This window comes from Rhincodon typus, chromosome 13 (genome assembly GCF_021869965.1).
Source record: "Rhincodon typus isolate 14 chromosome 13, sRhiTyp1.1, whole genome shotgun sequence".
In the NCBI taxonomy this organism is placed as follows: domain Eukaryota; kingdom Metazoa; phylum Chordata; class Chondrichthyes; order Orectolobiformes; family Rhincodontidae; genus Rhincodon; species Rhincodon typus.
This window is the reverse complement of record NC_063344.1, coordinates 10,673,386-10,683,729: the sequence shown is the minus strand read 5'-3', so window position 1 is coordinate 10,683,729 and position 10,344 is coordinate 10,673,386.

The following is a 10,344-nucleotide window of genomic DNA, read 5'->3' as shown; positions in this document are numbered from 1 at the left end:
AGTCCAGATATACAACATCTACTGATTCACCCTTGTCCACTCTACTGTCACATCCTTAAAAAATTCCAGAAGATTTGCCAAGCATGATTTCCCTTTAATGAATCCATGCTGACCAGGACTGATTCTGTCACTGCGTTCCAAATGCTCAGTTATTACATCCTTAATAATTGACTCCAGTATTTTCCCCACCACTGATGTCAGGCTAACAGGCCCATAATTCCACATTTTCTCTCTCCCTCTTTTTTTTAAAAATTGGGTTACATTATCTACCCTCCAGTCCTTTGGAACTCTTCCAGAGTCTATAGATTGCTGGAAAATGATTACCAATGTGTCCACTATTTCTAGGGCCACTTCCTTAAGTGCTCTGCAATGCAGAACATCAGGGCCTGGGGACTTAATCCCGTCAATCTCCCCACTACCATTTCCTGATTAATAAGGATTTCCTTCAGTTACTCCTTCATGCTTGACCCTCTGTCCCCTAGCACTTCCAGAAGGTTATTTGTGTCCTTAGTGAACACACATCCAAAATATTTGTTCAGCTGGTCTGCCATCTCTTTGTTGTTCATTATGGATTCACCTGAATCTAATTGCAAGGGACCTACATTTGTTCTCACCAGTCTTTTTCTCTTCATATATCTATAGTAGTTTAGTAGTATAGTAAATGCAGTCAGTAGCTTTGGTCTCCTGCACTATACATGTTGTTAAAGTGCTTATCTGAAGTAGGCTGCTGTGGCCTCAAGAATGAATACTCGTTAGTGTAACGTAAAGGGCAAAGAACCAATCAAAGGCACATCGCCAGCTGCGGATACAAATGTACAGGGTGGCGGTGTGTGCTTTAGACATTGAGGAGCCAGGAGGGTTGTGGGTAGAAGGGTGAGGAGGCAGTGTGAAGATGTCTGACGTGCAGGACCAGAGAAAGGGTGGGAGGTCAGTGATATGATTGGAAGCTGAATTGTCGGGGATGGATTGGGGTGGGGGAGGGCTACAGCAAGAGGTGCCAGGGGAGTGGTGGCAAGTTCATTTGCGTCAGCTTGGTGGGGCTTGTGGCTGAGAGGGTGGTGTTCGATCACAGCAGGGAACAAGTAGCAATTGTGGATAAGGGTAGATAGGTATTGGAAAGATGCTTACCTGCTTCCCTTCATCATCATAGAACCCCTTCAGTGTGGAAACAGGACCTTCAGCCTGACAAGTCCACACCGACCCTCAGAGCATCCCATCCAGACCAATCCCTATATAACCCACCTGATCTACACATTCCTGAACAGTATAGGGCAATTTAGCATGGCCAATCCACCTACCCTGCACATCTTTGGACTGTGGGAGGAAGCCGGAGCACATGGAGGAAACCCACACAGACGCAGGGAGAATGTGCAAACTCCACACAGACAGTTGCCCGAAGGCAGAATCGAACCCAGGTCCCTGGTTCTGTGAGGCAGCAGTGCTAACCACTGAGCCACCAAGTTTAGCTGCCGAGTTTCCTGAGAGAGCCCAGGCAGCAGGTTGAAATTTAAAATGGATGTAAAATTTGAGGCTCACTGCTAACATTATAATAGTTAAATGTTTAACCTGTCCACTGGGAGTGAAATCATTGCTTACTTCTCGTCCCATTTTTGCTGAAACCAGAAGTGGATGCATTAGTATCAGGTTTAAACATTTTACATCCTAGCCAAACTAAAACATACACTTCGGTGTTTGAGTCAAGGGGGTTTTCAAAGCTCTGTGAATACATTTTTCTTTTGATCTTTTACATTTACTTTGAATTATTATACTTATTTGAGATGAAGGGCGTAAGAGCTGAGGAAATGATCCCTTAGTTCTACAAAATGAAACATGTTTCCATCTTTGTGCTTAACACAAACAACAAGTGCTCCCAAGACAGATGTGGCGTGTGCAACAAATTTTGGGAAGGTGTTGTGATATTGACTGTTCAAATGTAAGATGAAATGCAGTGACAAGTTGCAATAAAGACCACTACTAATGTATATGATATGTGTGTTGTTACAAAGCCATGCTTGATAAAGAGTGAATTTACCGGCTGGAGACCACTGGTTCAATTTTATCAAGACTGAAACCACAATCAACATAGATAGCAAATGGTTTCATTGTATATTCCAAAGGTATTGAGGTGGAGCCAGGCCGTCTGCAAAACCCTACCAGGAAAATTACCCATGGAGGCGTGTGAGTGGAGGCCATCTCTTACCCCATCAGCTAAATATCCTGATAATCACCTAATACTTAACTGGTGGGAGCTAACCATTTGTCGCAATCACTTGTACAATGGGGACAATATGAAAGGAATGTGCCCAGTCTTGTAATCATTTAAGCAAAACAACTGGAATTCAGCAGTCCAAGAATGAGCAGGCGAGGTGGATTGGCCATGCTAAATTGCTCATAGTGTCCAAGGATATGTAGGTGGGTGGATTGGCCATGGGAATTGCAGGGTTACAGGGACAGGGTAGAGGGGTGGGTCTGTGTGGGATGCTTTTTGGAGGGTTAGTGTGGATATGATGGGCTGAATGGCCTTCTTCCACACTGTAGGGATTCTGTGATTCTATGATGTGACAGGTCAATTGGAGAAGGAGACCAGCTATGTGTAAGCCAGCTAATCCCTTTTGTGCTTCAACAACTGCCTTTCCTGCCGGCCACAGGACAAAAACAAATGATATGCTTCAGGATCAAGACCTGGAGTTCTTTGTCTCTTTTCTTCTGTCCCTCATTGGAACAGGACTAGGCCATTCATCTCATTCAGGTTTCTCCATCCCACAATCAGATCATGGCTGACCATCCAACTCAATACAACTTTCCTGCACTTTCTCCATATCCCTTGTTGTCACTAGCCTCTAGGACTATATTAATCTCTCTCTCTCCGTCCACCTTGCAGGTTCTGAGGAAGGGTCACCGGACCTGAAACATTAACTCTGTTTTCTCCTTCACAGATGCTGCCAGACCTGCTGAGCTTTTCCAGCAACTTCGTTTCTGTTGCAGGTTTTGAGCCCTGTCTGCTGTTTAATTTTCCATGAGTTGCAGGTAAAGTAAAGCATCGACTTAACAGCCGTTGTCCCTGAATGAAATGATAAATTAAGTGACCATAAGGCATAGGGGCAGAAGTAGGCCATTTGGCCCATTGAGTCTGCTCCACCATTTAATGAGATCACGGTTGATCTGATAACCCTTAACTCCACTTACTACATTTGCCCAATAACCATTGATTCCCTCACTGATTAAAATTCTGTCTTTCTCAATCTTGAATATACTTAACAAATCAGTCTCTGTGGTAAAGAATTCCATAGATTCACTTCCCTCTGAAAGAAGAAATTCCTCATCTCTGTCTTAAAAGTGCAATCCCTTATTCTGATGTTACGCCGTCTGGTCCTAGACTCTCCCACAAGGGGAAATGACGCATCAGCAGTATACTGTCAAGCCACTAAGAATTATAGATGTTTTGATAAAGTTGCTTGTCATTCTTCTAAACTCCAATGACTACAGGCCCAACCTACTCATCCTCTCCTTGTAAGAAAATCCTACCATTAGGAACAGCCTGGTGAACCTTCTCTGGGTTGCTTCCAATGCCAGTTTATCTTTTCTTAGATAAGAAAACAAAAGTGTTCTCAGTATTCTAAATGAGAATACGACCAAAAGACCATAAGGCGTAGGAACAGAAGTAGGCCATTCAGCCCATCAAGTGTGCTCTGCCATTCAATGAGATCATGGCTGATCTGATAATCCTCAACTCTACCTTGCTGCCTCTTCCCCATAACTCCTGATTCCATTACTGATTAAAAATTTGTCTATCTAGTTGTGGCCTAACTAAAGTCTTGTATACTTTTAACAAGACTTTCCTATTTTATACTCAATTTCCTTTTGAAAGGCTCAGTGGTTAGCACTGCTGCCTCACAGCACCAGGGACCCGGGTTTGATCCCACCCTCGGGCAACTATCTGCGTGGAGTTTGCACATTGTCCCCATGTCTGCATGGGATTCCTCCAGGTGCTCCTGTTTCCTCCCACAGTCCAAAGATGTGCAGGCCACATGGATTGGCCATGCTAAATTGGCTGTAGTGTTCAGGGATGTGTAGGTTAGGTGGGTTATAGGGGTGATGGGCCTGGGTGGGATGTTCTGAGGGTCAGTGTTGACTTGTTGGGCTGAAGGGCCTGTTTCAACACTGTAGGGATTCTATGATTTTGTGAAATAAAAGCCAATATTCCATTTGCCTTCTCTATTATGTGATTTATGCACAAGGACCCAGAAATCCCTCCGTTCTGCAGCTTTCTGTGGGCGTTTCCCATTTAAATAGTATTCAGTTCCTCTAGTCTTTCTGCCAAAGTGCATTGCCTCACATTATCCCACATTACGTTCCATCTTCCAAGTTTTTGCCCAAGCATTTAACCTGTCTACATCTGATTGTACAGTCTTTGTGTCATTCTCACCACTTGCCTTTCTATCTACTTTTGTGCCAACTACAAACATGGTGATAGTACATTAATTTCTCTCATCCAAGCCATTAAAGTAAATTGCAAATGTTTGTGCATCCAGCACTGAGTCCTGAGACACTCTACTAGTTACAGGTTGACATCCTGAAAATGCTCCCATTATACCTACTTTCTATCTTCTTTTAGTTAGTTAATTGCTACCCATGCTAACATACTAGGTTCAAGACCATGGGCTCATATTAAGTAGCCTTATGTGTGGTATCTTATCGAACACCATTTGGAAAGCCAAATATGTTACATCTACTAGATCCCCTTTATCGACCCTGCTTACTAATTCCTCAAAGAATTCGAGTAAATTTGTCAGGCATGGTCTCCCCTTCACAAAGCCATGCTGCGTCTGCGTGATTATATTATGTACTTCTAAGTGCTCTGTTCTTATTATTTGGACAACTAGTTAATGATGCAGAGTGACACCAACGGAAAGGGTTATATTCCCATACTGACTGAGGTCACCATGAAGGTCTTGCCTTCTCAACATCACCCCTCACCTGACCCTCAGGTAAAACCACCACCAGTCATCTCACTAATAACACCACAGCCTATGGACCTCTCGAACAAAAACAGAAATTGCTGGAAAATATTAACAGACTGGCAGCATCTATAGAGAGAAATCAGAGTTAACACTTCGGGTCCAGTGATCCTTCCTCAGAACATGTCCTCCAGGACTATGATGATTTTACTTTTACTTTGCTATTCCATCCCTTAATAGACTCTAACATTTTGTCAATGACGAATTATAACACCATATGATCTATAGCTATTTGACAATATCACCATCGCTTTTGATGCTAAACCTAGAGAATTAGAGCTGAGTTCAGTCTAAAGCCAGCCAAAACACCAATCTTCAACATCTGTACACCACTTTAAATTGCTTTATCATCTCACTCTGGAATTTATTTGTATGTGTGTCTGAAACGCAAGGGTTTGAGTGTGTGTGCAAGAAAGTTGGATCACTATTATTTTTCTTAGACCATGCTAAATAGAATAACAACTATTCTCTTTATAGAGAAAAAGCTCAAAGTATCCATGTGTGTATCTTTTACAGTCACAACACATAAACAGTTAAAACTCATTGAATTGTCAAGTGTATCCTTTTTTTCAGAAAACCTATCATGCCTGAGCAAGGAGTGGGAATAGAGGGATGTCATCTTATCCCTCCTCCTTAGTTATAACAGAAAATATCTCCAAATGTTAAACAAGTACATTATTCATCACTGTATAGACATCTTTAAACTCAACACCAAAATTATTTATCTAGAAACATGAAAAAGTGTATGAAATGTGCAAAGCAAATTGTGCAAAACAAATTCTGCGCTTGATTTTGATAATGATTCAAATTTGTTTGCATTATGTTCGGTGTGTGGGTGGTGTGACCAGAAATGTGTTGGAAGGCCTATGAGACATTAAAGCCAATGTTACCTTATTTCAACTCAACTTCAGTCCCTTCTCAAAAGGAAGAAACTTATAAACAACTTGAGACTATCCCAGTTTGTGGGCTAAGTAACATTTACCTTTGGTTATTACTGAATCAGGGAGTTGCTTGCAGTGGTCGTGGTCCAGTCTATTTTAAGGTTGACTGGGCTAGATCCCACCCACATCTGTCAGAAGAATGTACCAACTGGCTTTGAATATATCTTTCCTTTGCCATTTCGCTGTTTTGGAATTTTCGCAGTTTGACCCTTGACTACATCCCTATCCTGTAAATATCCAATGAAACTACCAGTTATTCTTACTACTGATCACCCCAGTGCTGACTTTCATGCCTGTTGCTTTCAGACCAAATTGTATTATCCTAATGTAAACAGCCCCAACAATTAAAGAGGATAGGCCTATTAATCATTTCATATATTCATATGTGCTCAGGCCGAAGGCTGGTCTTTGGCTCATTGTAGGCTGACGGTTCATCCTGAGCCACTTTCTTTGCAGCTTTTATCAGTGGTCATTTTGTTATTGCCTTCCACTCTCAAGGATAAGACAAACAAATCCCAAATCTATCTCAGGTGGAAATCAAACACAAGCTCTTGGTAATATTCTGACCCACATGCTAGCCATCTATCTGACACCTGCAAATGATCTTCCATTGGTAAATCAGAACATATTAGAACAATTTTTTTATTTATTCATTCGATGTAGGTTGAAATAACTGCACAGAAAGAGGTATCCGATCACCAAGTCACCCTTTATTTACAGTACACTGGCTGTAACCAGTCAGCTCTGAGTCAGCCCTCAACTGAGGAGGTTCTAAATCTCGTCATTATATTGGTCAGCCAAGGTTTTCCTGATTGGCCCAGGTTAACAACCCCAATCAAGAACCTTGTAGTCATCTCCACCTGGTTCCAATCACTACAGAGGTGTTAAAGGCGAGAGCAATTGTTGTCCATTTCTAATAGCCCTGGAGAAGGTAATGGCGAGCTACCATCTTGAACTGTTGCGGTCTTTGGGTGTGGGGGCAGTGCTATTAGGAAGAGATTTATAAGATTTTGACCCAGTGGCAGTGTAGGCCTGGTGATACAGTTCCAACTTAGGATGGTGTGCAAATCAAAAGGGAACTTGCAAGTGTTCCCATGCATCAGTTAGCTTCATCCTTCTGGTTGATAGAAGATGTGGGTTTAGAAGTTGCTGTCGAAGGAGGCTTGTTATTACAAGTTACTGCAATGCATCTTGCACATGGTGAATACCATGCCACTGTGCTTTAGTGATGAATGGCGTGAGAGTTGTAGGTGGTGGTTAGAGTGCCAATCGAGCAAGTTGTTTTGTTCTAGATGATGTGTCAATCAGGCAAATAGGGAGTATTCTATCATACTACTGACTAGTGTTTGGTAGACTCTTAGAGTGGTGGAGTTCGATTAACAGTTCATTACACCTATCACAGTCATAAGACTGGCAATCATCTTCTTGTCTTCCATCTTTTGCTGTCCTCTTTGGAGTTTTCCTGTTAGTTCTGTTGGTTCTTAATGTGGTGGGTGGGGGTGGTCACAGGAGGGTGCGAGTCAGTGGTAAGTCATCATTCACTTGCTAGATCAAATAGTGGTCTGATGCTCAAATTATCAAAGCATCCAACCCTCTTATCAAAACACTCTGGGTACATTTGGACCAGACCTTTGTTGCTTCTGATCAGAAGGCACTTTTTAACGGGTTTGCTACCTTCACCTCTCAGTGATATCTTCTTTGCCTCATGGTTTACTGAGATAATTTGCACCTCTTTGCAACTGCTGAACCTCAGGATAGCAGGAACATCTGTTTCAATGATGTAGAACATGCCATTGACTTTTCCTTTGTGCATCTGTCTGATTTGTGTTATTCCTAGCTGCCAAATTAGAGATTCCCGTATGTTGTTGACATGATATTGTCCAGTTCCAGAGCACCTTTGTTTCAATACTCACTTGCTTTCAAATTTTCAGGAAAGATTTTCTGGTATAATGTGAACAATGTGTATGCCAGCATCAACATTCAACTTCAAATTTATTGATGTGGTTTTATTTCCCATCGTTGTCCTGATTTGAATGGTTGTAGAGATTTCTTTTCTCTGGGGAATGTCACAGCTAGCTATTCCATACAGCTAGACAGTCCCTATGTCTATTTTGTCCTCAAAAACATAGTTGTCTTCCAGGCAAGGGGATGTAAACTAGAGTTCTCAACTCTCAAAATGAGTATCACCACCATCAAGAATTGACTCCATGAGGATCATTGAAAGAGCCAGAAAAATAATTTATGCCAGGGCTGCAGAATGAGGAAGGAATTGGCAATTTTCTGGGAAACAGAAAATTTAGGGCAGGAGTCTAACAGAGGAAGAAAAATCAGGAGAATTTCAACATTTAAAAGAACTGGAACTCAGTAATTGAGCAGCCATTTCAGCAAGGAAGATTTTTATGAGGTGTCCTAGAGAACTTTAAAATTTGTGAAGAAGTAAGTGCTTGGTATTTGAGACTGGAACAGATGGGATAGTGTCCGTTTTTCCCGTGAATAAGTGGGAAAACTCCATTTTGGTTACAGACAATGGGAAAACACCAATAAGGGCAGGAATGAGCCACCATTTTGACTGTTAAAAAAGACAAGAAACACCTGAAATATCTAGGAAAATCCAGTAAGCAGTACAGAGATTCAGTTCTATAAAGAAGCTGAATTGTAAAATCTTGAAATCAGTAAATAATTACAGAGCAACCAGTAATACAATTCAAAACTCTATTTAAGAATAAAATAGGTGTTACTGCAATACATAGTCTAAATGGATTGGCAAATGAGGAAATTCCTGCACAGACGCTAGGAAGCTCCCATAATTGAATTTAAAACAGCATTGATGCATAGAATATAAGCTTTGGAGTAATTGGCCTGAACACAAAGCTGGCTGTATGTGAACTGTTAATGTATAAGCAACATCACACACATTAGTACAGATCCAGCGTAAAATAGGGGGATGTCAAATGTTGTGCATGGGATGTGTGCAATTCTGATTTAAAATAGAGCAATTTCGGCCGCTGATTTGGTATCTATTAAAGTTTGTTGGGGGGGGGGAGGGGGGGGTGCGCGGTTCACTGTATACGAACCATATCCACCGAGCCACAAGGCACTGTCGATTGACAAGATGTGAGCAAAGCAATTTGGAAACACTCAAAAAAAGCAGTAATATTTCTCCCTGAAGTGCAGTCCCAAATGGATCTGCTTCTGGCTTTGCAGCTGCATTGCCGCCACTGCTGTTTCTGTCTCTCTTACAGTGTACAGGCTTGGGGCTAAGGGTTCAGAAAAGATTTACCAAGATGTTGGCTGGGACTGGACGGTTTGAGTTATAAGGAGAGGCAATGGCCTCGTGGTATTATCGCTGGACTGTTAATCCAGAGACCCAGATAACGTTCCGCCACAGCAGATGGTGGAATTTGAATTCGATAAATGTCTGGAATTAAGAATCTAACGATGACCGTGAATCTATTGTTGATTGTTGGAAAAACCCATCTGGTTCACTAATACCCTTTAGGGAAGGAAACTGCCATCCTTACCTGGTCTGGCCTACATGTGACTCCAGACCCACAGCCATATGGTTGCCTCTTAACTGCCCTCTGGCAAACTCAGGATGGGCAATAAATGCTGCCTAGCCAGCAACGCCCTCATCCTGTGAATGAATAAAGAAAAAAAAAGGAGAGGCTGGATAGGCTGGGACTTCTTCACTGGAGCATAGAAGATTGAGGGATGACCTTACAGAGGTTTATAAAAATATGAAGGGTAAAGATAAGGTGAATAGCAGGTGTTTTTTCCCTTTGTTGGGGGATCTCAAGACTTGGGGCATATTTTTGAGATGAGAGGAGAAAGATTTAAAAAGGACGTGAGGGGGAAAGTTTTCACAGGATGGTTTGTGTGTGGAATGGACTCCAGAGGAAGTGGTAGATGCAGGTACAATTATAACATTTAAAAGACATTTGGATAAGTACATGATTTGGAAAGGTTAGTAGGGATATGGGCCAAGCGTAAATAAATGGGACTAGTTTCGTTTGGGATTATGGTCAGCATGGACTTGTTGGACCGAAGGGTCTGCTTCCATGCTGTATGACCCTATTATGAATGAATACTCAGATGTCGGTTCCAAATAGCTCCAACAAATAATGCGATTATATGGGCAGTGCCATTTTTGTTCCTGTTAGCTACTATTCCAGTGCTTTGCAGTGATACAAACTTATGTCTTGCACATTATATAATCACTGCACCACCCAACACTAGTTTGGATAATAAACACCGTTTACAAGCTTAAAGAACAGCAGATTACAAACTGTATTGAAATGATGCAGGCTTAAAGCAGCTTTACAGTAAGAATTACTAAACACTTTTAGAAGAAGAGAAAGGAGATGTAACAGTTCCACGGAGATTGA